Source organism: Monodon monoceros, unplaced genomic scaffold (assembly GCF_005190385.1).
Source record: "Monodon monoceros isolate NGI ecotype Baffin Bay Population unplaced genomic scaffold, NGI_Narwhal_1 Super_Scaffold_6, whole genome shotgun sequence".
Lineage (NCBI taxonomy): Eukaryota > Metazoa > Chordata > Mammalia > Artiodactyla > Monodontidae > Monodon > Monodon monoceros.
In genome coordinates, this window is record NW_021703783.1 from 70,171,556 (window position 1) to 70,183,954 (window position 12,399).

Consider the following 12,399-nt stretch of genomic DNA (forward strand, 5'->3'; position numbering starts at 1 on the left):
AAGAATATTCTTTGGAAGTTAGTCTCTAGTAAGGAAATTCACTTACAGCTAGCAGTGTTGATTTCTTCTTTCAGATGCTTTTGTCCTTTTCCTTCCCATGGGAAAACATTCCTTCATTCTTCCCTCTTCTCTTTTATTTTCACAAAGTAGGAAAGTAAAAGCACATGTAAATGTATGTGTAAGAAATCATCAGGAGGTTGGCATCTCTGCATCTGCAGTATAGCCAAGTTCACTTACTGTTAGATTTTTCTGGTTTGCTTTTTGTTTTGGAAAAGGAATGACAGCACCTTGCTTCCCATTGTACTATTTCCAAAGCCCCAGTGAGGATACTTGGTGGGAAATTAGGCTTACATTTCCTTCAGGGAAGGTGAGGGACTCTATGTATTCATCTCTCAGGAACCTTCCCTGGTCGTGTCATGGGGCCTCACGTGTGCAGCATCCTGGGCATTGGCCATGCCGCACCTACATACAGTTTATTTGCCCTGTGCCTCCTTGTATGGGCCATGTTTCCTCGGGTGCCATTTCTCCTCATCTTGTGTTCCTTTATTTATGCAGGTGTGAGCAGCACAGGTAGCTGTTGTGTAAGAGAACTAATTATTTTTCTAAGTAGGAATTATTTCCTGCCAGCCTAATTTTGCCTCAGCAATCAGTAGAAATGACTGTGTGTCCACAATGCAAGGAATGCTTTCGCTCAGTTTATCAAACTTAAGAACTCACAGATTCCTCAGGAATATATTTGTGGAACCCCAGGAGCTTCCAAACCCCAGTCTAAGCAGTACTGCTTTAGGGCATTTGGTGGGTTAATTACAAAAGCTATATTTGGATATACCATGAAAATAACAACAGAAAGCTACAATTTATTCAACACCAAGCTTTGCATGTGTTCAGTCTAATTACGGTGATAATTCTGCATAGCAGGTATACTATTACCACAATTTTATAGTGGGGAGGGCTGGGCTCAAATATCAGGTAATTACACTGGAATCTAAATATCTCAGTCCCTTCAAAACCTCTTTAGTACCCGCTGCTCCCTACCTGATAAGAGTGACTTCATGCAACCTATTATTAAATAGCAGCATCTACATTATTTGTTCAGTTTTATCTTGCTGGTCAAGCCTGGGAGTTCTAGAGTCAGACCAATCTGGATTCTAAACCTTTCTCGAGTGTGACTCTGAAGGAAATCGCATAATCGCCATATACCTCAGTTTCCTTATCTGTAAAGTGGGGATAGTATATCACAGGACTATTGTGATAAATGAGTTACATTTGTAAAGGGGTAGGAACAATCCTGAAACAATACTAATTCATTGGCAGTTACCTGTTTTTATTATTAACACACACACCCCGCACACACACACACACACACACACACACACACACACAGATCTTAATAAATGTTTACTGACCTTGCTGAAAAGGGATTATATAATGAAAAACACTACAGTGCCAGTTTTGTTCTTAGGAATAGAAAAAAAATCAGTGCAAGATTCTGAAAGAAAAATGCTAAAGAACAGAGTCAATCGCTTTACCACCCCTCTTAGTCGCTGATGTAAGCAGCCCAGATCTCAGTGTGCTGAGAGATCTGGATAGATTGGGGACCTTGGGGACATTGGTTGTCTTGGAGGGACTTCCCAGCAGTCTAGGACTGACTTGCTGAAGCAGCAGGCACTTTCCCCCTCCATCACTGCTGGCTCACAGCCCTTCCTTGCACTGTGCAATAGGTTGCACAGTCTGCAGGAGGTGAATTGGAAGTCTACTGGCCCAAGCGATGTAACCATCCTCAGTGATCTGGGTTTGTTGTCGCTGATGGGAGCACACATTGGTATACTCAAGCTTTTAAGGCCTCCTGCAACTAAGAAATCTCCTCTGGAAATTTCCTTCCTTCCTCTGACGTCTTGCCTAGCAAGAGTGCTCTGCTAAAGGCCACATGGTAGAAGCTTGCCTAGCCTTAAGTAAACGGGCCACCTGCTCAGCTCAGTTTCTATAGTAATTTTTTGCACATGCATGATCCCAAGGTTATTTTTATTAAATGTCTGACAAATTTTAGGTTTCTCTGGAGCCATCAGAAGTTTTAGATTCTTTACCAAAAGTCTAAACCCTTGCCAGGTCATGCCCCTTCCCTCCCCCAATCCATCCCTCTCGCCTAACCAGTTTCCCAGGGAAAAAGCCTTTATAATGGGGATTTCTCTGCCCTTTTGTTATAGTGTCTGTACCATAATTTACTTTAAGTAATTCAGCATAGCTACTGTAGTACTCTAATGCTTTAAAGATGGAGAATTAGCTGTGACATTCTCTAATATGAACCAATACCTTAGACTCAGTGACCTGTGAGGTTTTTTTTTTAATTTGCATAAAAGATGTTAAAAAGTTATATCTGTTGCTGAAATTGGTGGTGCTTGCGATGTGTCTTGTTAGGGGAGGTGTGACATGACCCATGGATCTTGTATGACCAAGATATAAGAGGGCAGCCAGACCACCTGCACAGGTAACCATGCAGCCTCCAGCACTGGAGCCTGTGACCCTCCACTTCACCTAGGACCCTGCCCCCTGCCCTGTGAGACTACACCCCCTGCTGGGTTTTATTTTGGAATGTTGCTGCCTTTCCTTCAGCATGGGCCTCTCATGCAAGGTGCTGTTCATCAAAATACTGAGGTGGAGAGAAGGACTCAGTTTGGATGACTGTACGTACTTGCTGAAACATTTTTGTGTGTGTGTATCTAGTTAAATTTGGTATGAGATTTACTTTTATAGTGAGAGTGAGGTGGGGTGCAGTGAAGAGTGTGACCTAAATCTGGGGTCTCTAACCACTAGAAGCCTCTGATTTTTATCCAAAGAATCTGACATTTATCCAACATCCACCTTGGCTCAGAAGCAAAGCATTTGAAAAATATGGATGCTCAAATCCCAGCTCCAGTAAGTCTGATTTAAATGATACCTGGGTCCGAGACATCGATATGTTTCAAAAGTTCCCCAGGGAATTCCAATACGCAACCTGGGCTGAGAACCTCTGCCTTAGAAGGATTCACAGCACTCATTCCGCTTGCCTAGGGAGAGGTTTCCAGCCAGACCAGTGGGTCTCAAAATAAATGTTTAGAAACAGCTGGAGGTACTTGCCTGTGGCCCACACTCCAGACTCCCACTCAGGGACCCTGATTGAGGTCTAGAGAGGGACCCAGGCAATTGCCTTTTAGTCCAGCAGCCAATAGTGGCTCTTACAGATGGACCACACTTTGAGAAGTTCCTAATAGCCTGGACGGCCAGGTTCCTCACCCACCAGCTCTGGTCCACAAAGTATAGAAATTTTCTTGTAGGTTACCTGGAAAGATGAATCAAATAGTACACTTTATCCGCAAATATCAGAACTTCGTTACAGAAAAATGCAACCTCAGACATAACTAATCTGCTTGTCCTTGTCAACTCAACTCTTGAACTGGCACGAGCCCTGATTTCTTTCAGGGGGCTGAAACGGTATCCAGATCTGCCTGTGGTTTTGCCTAAAAGAGGGTTTCTCTTGACAACAGCATCAAGTCTTGCGTCGAACACTGTTGTGTGTCTAGATCTGAAGTGATTGCTGGAGCATATGGAAATCAGTAAGAGTCAGACCCTGCTGTCACAAAAAAGAAGTCTGATTGGGGAGGTTAGACACATGCCCAGGTTCCTAGAATGTAAGAAACTAAATATAGTAATTGCAACAGAAAAAATGTACAACGGGAACAAGAGGAGGAAATGGGTCCATTGACCCTGGGTGTTGGTAAGTGTCCCAGAGAAGACAATATTCGAGTCAGATCCCCGTGGGTAAGCAGATTCCCCCCTCTCCATGGTCCCAGAAGGATAGAAGAAGAAAGGCCTTCTGGGTAAGAGAGCCAGATGGCATGAGCGAAGGTTTGGAGGCATGGACGGACGTGCGTGAGAACCAGAGAGCAGTTGAGCAGTTATAAATGGCACAGAGTGGCAAAGAAAGAGGAAAGGTAGTTTAAAGCCAGATGGACCTGGGCTTTGGACGTCCTGCTAAGGGGTTTGGAATTTTTCTTTAGGCAGTGAGAAGTCATCACAGATTTTTATACAGGGGTGTGGCATGATTTCAGAATATGGTTCTGGTAACAAAGCGGGTGAGTAGACTGGAGGGGAGAGAGAAACTGGGGGCAGGAAAACCAGTTAGGAAGCAATTGCAGTTGTTCAAGAAAATGATGCTCTCCACCATAATAGTCCTATTCCTAAAATAATGTACTAATCATCTTGCTTCATTTTATTCCTCTTATTTCTGGGGCTAGAAAAATCACTTAGCCTTTCTGTGACTCAGAATCCCTCCCTATTAATAGAAGATGACAAAATCCTTAACTTACCTCACACAGGGAGGTGCTGAGAGATGCTTGTAAGCCAGGAAAGAGGGGGAAATGTTATTCTAAATGCCATTGGTGACATTTCTCTCCAGGAGACAAACTGCCTTTCGCCTCTAACTTTTTATTATGAAAATTTCAGACCTGCATATAAGTTGAGTAAAAGCATCAGAAACAGTTAAGTTCCTGCAGAAGCTCCAATTGCTCAACTACCCAGGAAGTGGCTTTTTTTTTTTTTTTTTTTTTTTTTGTGGTACGTGGGCCTCTCACCGTTGTGGCCTCTCCCATTGCGGAGCACAGGCTCCGGACGCGCAGGCTCGGCGGCCATGGCTCACGGGCCCAGCCGCTCCGCGGCATGTGGGATCTTCCCAGACCGGGGCACGCACCTGTGTCCCCTGCATCGGCAGGCGGACTCTCTACCACTGCGCCACCAGGGAAGCCCGGAAGTGGCATTTCTAATACAATCACCCGCGGCCTTTAGGACGTAAATGCCATTGTAACATGTGTGGTTAAAAACACTGTTCCGTAAAGTGAAATTTTGTAAAAAAAAAAAAAAAAGCTTGTCTCCCCATTGTTTTTCTTTTCATTAGAAACAAAAGTGTAAGGGATGTTCCTCCTGTTACTCCTGTTGCTGAAATGTGGGTGGGGGGGTGTCCCCTGTCTGTAAAGGAGCTAAACACGGTCACTTAAGTGAAGAGTTGGGCATAATGCTTTCAAGTGTTCTTGTTTTGGGGGTCCTAGACCCTGGCCTGGTAGCAAGGGACACCTGGCCGTGCCTTTTCCACCTGCTGCCACGGCCTCTCTGACAACTAGATCGCCATTTCACCACCCAGAACCATAGCAGAATTCTCTCCTCTTTTTGGAAGGGTATCACCGGTATCTGTCACAGAATGCAGTACAGACTGAAAATGCTTTCCATTTTGTCAAAATGACTGTCTTCTACCTTTAAAAAAATCCATGCTCAATATATCTGCTGAGTTGGGGCAAGATCTTCTGAGGAATAAAAAGATAAATCACATGGGGACACTCGCCTCAAGAAGCTAACAGGTGGGACCATGACCTAAGAGAGAATGTTGCCGAAGTAGCATTCAGTGTGCAGGTAGAACAGTATCAAAGTTCAAGATCAAAAAGGATGGTGGTGTTAGGTGACAGACAGAGTCCTGCCAACCCAGGATGGGACAATTTAGACTTACAATGAGGAACTCCACGGTTCTTTGTTTTATATATGAAAACTAAATGATTATAGAGTGATATAATAAGGGTACATGTCAGGAACACATAAGGAGAAGATAATATACAGTACTTTCTAAGGAGTTACATAAGGAATAAGTGATTAGTTCTCTCAAATGGAAATATTTGCTCTGGTACAGTAAATTATTCTGATTCATTTGTTCTCTCTTAACATGCATTTCTTGGAAAACTTACTGGCGAAATTCATCACAAAGTAATTGGGAGATTACAAATTACAGAAGAATAACCCTTTTTAATCCTTACACAAATTAGTTCTTATTTTAAGGGCAGTTTAAATATCACAACATCCCAGTCTGCATTTGCATTTACTTGCCCATTACACGTTGGATTCTTTTACTTCACAGAGCTCAAGGAAAACAGCTAGAAACATGGCTGTGCTGACAACAAATAATCTGTTACAAAGGGAATTAATAAAGATTTATCCATTTACTAATAAAGTAATGTGACCATTTGATAGTTCTAATTTCTGGTTAGATCTTTAAAGGTGACTTATTCACTTCTTTTCAAAAAAATGTGCAAGACATAGACTGGGAGAAAATGTTTGCAAAAGACACATCAGATAAAAACTGTTACCCAACATATGGAAAAAAAAAACCTCTTAAAACTCAACAGTAAGAAAATGAACAATCTGATTTTTAAAAGGGCCAAAGACCTTAATGGACACTTCACCAAAGATATACAGATGGCAAGTAATCAGGGAAATGCAAATTAAAACAATAATGAGATACCACTGCACACCTATCAGAATGGCCAAAATCTGAAACACTGACACCACCAGAGGCGGGTGAGGTTGTGGAGAAACAGGAGCTCTTATTCTTTGCTTGTGGGAATGCAAAATGGTCCAGCCACTTTGGAAGACAGTTTGGCAACTTCTTACAAAACTAGACATACTCTTATCATAGGATCCAGCAATCATACTCCTTGGTATTTACACAAAGAAGTTGAAAGCATGTCCACAAAAAACCCTGCATGCAGATGTTTATAGCAGCTTTATTCATAACTGCTGAAACTTGGAAGCAACAAGATGTCCTTCAGAAGGTGCATGGGATAAATAAACTGTGGTACATCCAGACAGTGGAGTATTATTCAGCACTAAAAAGAAATGAGTTATCAAGCCATGAAAAGACATGGAAGGAGCTGAAAAGCATATTGCTAAGTGAAAGAAGCAAATCTGAAAAGACTACACACTGTATGATTCCAACTATATGACACTCTTGGAAAGACAAAACTATAGAGACAGGAAAAAGATCAGTGACTGTTGAGGGAGAGAGGGATGAATTGGTGGAGTACAGAGGATATTTAGGGTTGTGAAACAATATTATAATGGTGGATACGTGTCAGTATATATTTGTTAAAATTCATAGTATGTCCCACACCAAGAGTGAGCCCTTATGTAAATTGTGGACTTTGGGTGATAATGATGTCTCAGCATAGGTTCCTCACTTATAACAAATGTTCCACTCTGGTGGGAGATGTTGGTAATGGGGGAGGTTGTACCCTGCTCAATTTTGCCCTAAACCGAAAATTGCTCTAGAAAAGTCTTTTTTAATTAATGAAAAGATAATGCGTATGCTGCTTCCAGTTGACTTGAAACTACGGAATACAGTTTTCTCATGAATTAGATGAAAGCCCCTTTTCAAATGTCTACATATATTGTACAATTTTTTCTTCTCTTAAAAAATAAAACATTATTGGGCTTCCCTGGTGGTGCAGTGGTTGAGAGTCCGCCTGCCGATGCAGGGGACACGGGTTCGTGCCCCGGCGGCTGGGCCCGTGAGCCATGGCCGCTGAGCCTGCGCGTCCGGAGCCTGTGCTCCGCAACGGGAGAGGCCACAACAGTGAGAGGCCCGTGTGCCGCAAAAAATAATAATAATAAAAATAAAAAATAAAACATTATTGAGTTATATTTGGATAGATGATACTTGTGCATGGAAAAGGAAAGAAGTGGTAGAGAGTAAAAGTAAGTCTCTCCTAGATACCTAGTTCCTTTCCCTAGAGGCAATTATTATTAACTGGTCTGGTACATCCTCCCAAAGAGAGAGTCTATGCATATACAAACGTATACGTTTACTATTACTGACGTTATTACCAATGTTACACAACAGTAGCAGACTAAACATACAGGAGTGCAATTTGGTTTTTCACTGAGCACATTTTGGAGATGGGCTTTGTAAACTGATACAGCTACTATGGAGAACAGTATGGAGGTTCCTTAAAAAACTAAAAATAGAACTACCATATGACCCAGCAATCCCACTACTGGGCATATACCCTGAGAAAAACATAATTCAAAAAGACACATGCACCCCAGTATTCATTACAGCTCTATTCACAATAGCCAGGTCATGGAAGCAACCTAAATGTCCACCAAAAGAGGAATGGATAAAGAAGATGTGGTAGAGATATACAATGGAATATTAGCCATAAAAAGGAACGAAATTGGGTCCTTTTGCAGAAACATGGATGGACCTAGTGTCTGTCATACAGAGTAAAGTAAGTCGGAAAGAGAAAAACAAATATATTAACACATATATGTGGAACCTAGAAAAATGGTACAGATGAACCTATCTGCAGGGCAGGAATAGAGATGCAGATGTAGAGAATGGACGTGTGGACCCGGAGCTGGGGGGGAAGGGGGAATGGGATGAATTGGGAGATTGGGATTGACATATATACACTACCATGTGTAAAACAGATAGCTAGTGGGAACCTGCAGTATAGTGCAGGGAGCTCAGCTGGTGCTCTGTGGTGAAGGAGATGGGTGGGATGCAGGGGAGGGGAGGGAGGTCCATGAGGGAGGGGATATACGTATACCTATAGCTGATTCACTTCATTGTACAGCAGAAAGTAACACAACATTGTAAAGCAACTGTACCCCAATTAATAAAAAAAAAAGAAAGAAAACATAAGAGCTTCTTCATTCTCTTTAATGGCTACATAGTATTCTGTTACATGAGCATAGATAGCATAGTTTATTTATGCAATCTTCCTATCCATGGGCATGGTGGTTCTTCATAATCTTTTCTGCTACTGCAAGCAATAACTGCAGTGAATATGCTTTTATACATTTATCTGCTTCGTATATGTTTGTGGGATAAATTCTTAAATGTGGAATTGCTTGGTCAGAGTATGCAAGTTTATAATTTTGCTTCATATCACCCAAACGCCCCTTTCAGAGATTGTACTAGTTTGCATTACTGCCACTCATGTATTTTTTTCATACCTTAGCTGACACAGTGTGCTCTCAAACCTTTTGCCAATCTGATAGATGAATCTTGATATCTCGTGGTGACTTTAACTTCCATTTCTCTTATTAAGAGTCAGGTCAAGCATCTTTGCATATGTTTAAAGCCTGTTTGAATTTCCTTTCCTATGAACTATCTACTCATATTCTGTCCCATTGTTTTGATTGGTAAATAAGTAAATTAAAATCCTATTTTATTTGTATACCTTATTTTTCAACCATAATATTAAGTTGATGGTAGCCACTGAATTTAAATACCATAACTCAATCATTAGTTTCAAATAGAAAAAAAAAAAAAATGTGGAGGCACTTAATCCCTGAGCACACTTTGATATATAACTCACTGGTGCTTGACTTTTCCTTTTCAACTCATTCTAAATGTCATCTTATAATGAAAACTGTTTCCAGTCCTCAGGCTTGCTCAGGGTCCAACAGCTCTGGTTTTTGTTTGTTTCGTTTTAATCCCAGAAGAGTGTCTTAAACTCAGCCTCAGACATTATTATCTATGCAAACCTTCTGAGGAATTTTAATTCATTAAAATAACAGCCTTAATATTGTCTTCCAGCATTCACAGTCTCTGCCTTTCGATAGTACCAAATATCTAAGCGCCTTTATCCTCACCCCCCGCCCCCCGCCTGCCCCCCCCCACCCCCCCGCCTCTCAATAAGAAGATCCTATCTAGTCCATTAAATTGAGAAGTGAAAAAGTCCTTTTCTCTTTCTCAGTCTGGGTATGGTTTAAAGTGTCTTGTTTACAATCTCCAAATATCACATTGCTCTTGGTGGCAGATATTCTTTAGCTATTGATTAAAATATACATATTTTACCCTAAACTGAATATAATGAATCAAAAGGATTTTGAGTATTACTTTGAACCGGCTTTATCACACCTACATGTCAGGAATTTGCTGAGAGTGAAATAGAAGGTAAAGACACAAAGAAGACAGAGGATAGCATCAAAGGTGATACGATGGAGATCAGGAAGTAGGTTTGTAAATACCAGGCTGTATGTAGGAGAAGCTGCTATCTGTTGTTCTGGTTTATCACCAACCAGGCTGGGCAGAAGCAACCAATCTGAGAAAAGAATTGCTGGTATCCAATCATACTGTGGTGAGAGGAAACCCACTTACAGGAAAGTTAGATGAGATTTAGAGACCATATTCTCAACCCAGAAACACTTCACTGGAGCAGTACTAGTTAACCTTAACGCAAACTTTAGATCTCCATTCATTCTTCTTATTAAGAAGACAATAGACCGTTGGCAGGAGGCCAGATTGAAGATATAATGTGTGATTTTTTTTTTTTTTTATCATTGTCTTAACCAAATTTCCTAAAGAATAAAACCTGCAGCAAAGATTACTTGCTAAGGCTACGTTGGATTCGGCAATCCCAGGGCTGCAAAAGTGAGAGAAAGAGAGGTGAGGCAGGAGAGAAAGGAATGCAGATACCAGCCGGGCGTGTTAAGGAACTGGCCATAAAGTCACGAGGAATTACGGGCCAGTTGCTCATCCTGCAAGTCACCTTGAAGCAATCCATCAGGTAGGGGTGGGGGTGGAGGAAGGAAGAAGGGTTTATCTTCTTGGCCTCTAGTCCCATGATTCAAAGTTTAAGTCCTCTGCAACATCTGGGTTGTTTTTCAGCCACTTCAGGGAGCCATTAGGAAAGCCAGATTCCACATCTTAGCAAGCTGACTGGAAGACATGGAAGGGCAACAGCCATCCATAAGGTACATGAGTCTTGTCTGGTCAGACCTGGGCCAGGAACCACTGAGGCTCCTGTTATGGCAGGTGAGATGTGGTTCCACCAGAACCCCGCCCCCAGGAGGCTGTCCATTCAGGACGAGGCAGAGGCTGGGAGTCAGGTGAATCTGGGGCATCCCCAGAGGCACAAAAATGAGTCCAGTATGGTCATGTTTATAAATTATGAAGAATCATTTTAAAGCTTTTAGGATCCAAGAATTAGTGCTTTTGTGAAGGTTAGTATGAATGACTTTCAGATAAACGAGTCATCACATCATAATGAGGGTGGAAATTCTATTATTCACAAGATTTATGATGGCTGAGATATTTTTTATAATTATTCAGATTGATTTCTGGACTAAGTTTACTCATTCTTCATCAGATGACTTTTATTATTAAAGTGGATCCTGAAGGAGTGTTCATTAATAAAAAAATGCTCTTAACCACAATTCTTTGGTTCCAAGTGGTATATTTGTGTTAAGAAACATATGTCAACTTCTAGACACATATTTTACCAAAACTCCTATTGCACTAAAAATCACAAGCTTTTACCTCTCTGCACATTCATTCGTGTGCTCACAACAGGGTCCTGTGCTGTGGGTCTAGGGGAGGGAGGGCAGATGGTGGTGATGGAAGTGGGGGAAAAAAAAATCAGTGGAAGAGAGTCTGTTGATGGAATGAGTTTCATAATCTAAAAATAAAATAACCACAATTACTTATCCTAGTATGCCATCCAGATAACATTTGGAAATTTACATAGAAGTAACAGGAGGGCCTACATGAAGCCTTCTGAAAAAAAGTCAGCTTTTCAAAAATGTATGTTCTCTTGGATTTTCGGGACTCTAGAAACTTATTTTTAGTTATCCAAGTGAAAAGACCATAGTTGTTGTCATCTGCATACAAACAGTAAGAAGCTCACTTTGGGGACCAATACATGCGCACTTGTCCCCAACATCGTACTGTCTTTATGTCCTTTCCACGCGCCCCCCCACCATCAAAAGCCCCACCAAGAACAATTTGTGTTTCCTGCTTCCTGCTTCAAGCTCTCTCCTCCAGCTTCCCTCTAGGCATTTGCCAATCCCTTATGAGGTTAGAGAGCTTGCACTGTGGCACAGAAAGAATATTCATGTACTGACTTCATATCCTGCAGGAGAAAGAAGACAGCAGGAGAAACTCTGTTGCCACTAATTGAAAGGAGTTTATCACCTTATCTTTAGAAGGTTTAATGTCAAAACTTCAAAGAGAGGATAAACAGTCCAATCTGAGCCTAGCTTGAGTTTCCCACTTTCCCTGGAGTTTCTATGTCTCAGAGGAATCTGAGCGGATGTGGAATTACATGTTAGTACCTGAAAGCGGGCACAGCCCTTACCCTAAAATGAATGTACACTTACTTCCAAAGGACTCGTTTCCAGAGTGTGGTGGAAGGAACAACAGAGACAGCTACACAGAGACAGCTACATGCCCACACGCTCGCCCATCTGCCGTTCCAACCACACATCTCTCCCCTCCGTTTCCTGCAAATGATTCATCTATTCTTTTTTTCCTTCCTTAAAAATAACTGTGTAGGTATTTAAGGAGGGGAAAGTCATTAAGAAAAGTGGAACCTGGAGTTCTTAGGATGAGGTAGAGCAGATTAAACAGTCTGGAATTTCACAAAGCAAACAGTGTGGGTGTGGGCTCTGGGCTCTCTCCTGCTGGTGCCTCGTTTCATAACAGGCTCTCACCATCCATCATGAACAGGTCAACAAGAATGGCTGCATGTAAACTATGAGCATGTGAGTTGCTAAAGAGCAGAAGAGGAGACAACAGCGGAAGTCGGGAAGGATTCT